This window comes from Dendrobates tinctorius, unplaced genomic scaffold (genome assembly GCF_039654945.1).
Source record: "Dendrobates tinctorius isolate UK_male_01 unplaced genomic scaffold, ASM3965494v1 ptg000162l, whole genome shotgun sequence".
Lineage (NCBI taxonomy): Eukaryota > Metazoa > Chordata > Amphibia > Anura > Dendrobatidae > Dendrobates > Dendrobates tinctorius.
The window spans coordinates 47,950,001-47,950,206 of record NW_027361829.1 but is presented as its reverse complement, the minus strand read 5'-3'; positions in this window follow the sequence as shown (position 1 = coordinate 47,950,206).

Sequence of the window (206 nt, the reverse complement as noted above, 5' to 3'; positions counted from 1 at the left end):
CTAGCCCTAACCCTATTTCTAACCCTAACCCTATCTGTAACCCTAATTCCAACCCTAACCCTAATTCCAACCCTAACCCTAGTTCGAACCCTAAATGGAAAAAAAAATATTTTTTTATTTTATTATTTGCGCCTGGCTATGGGGGTGATAAAAGGGGGGTGTATTTACTTTTTTTTTCATTTTGATCACTGTGAGAGTGTATCACA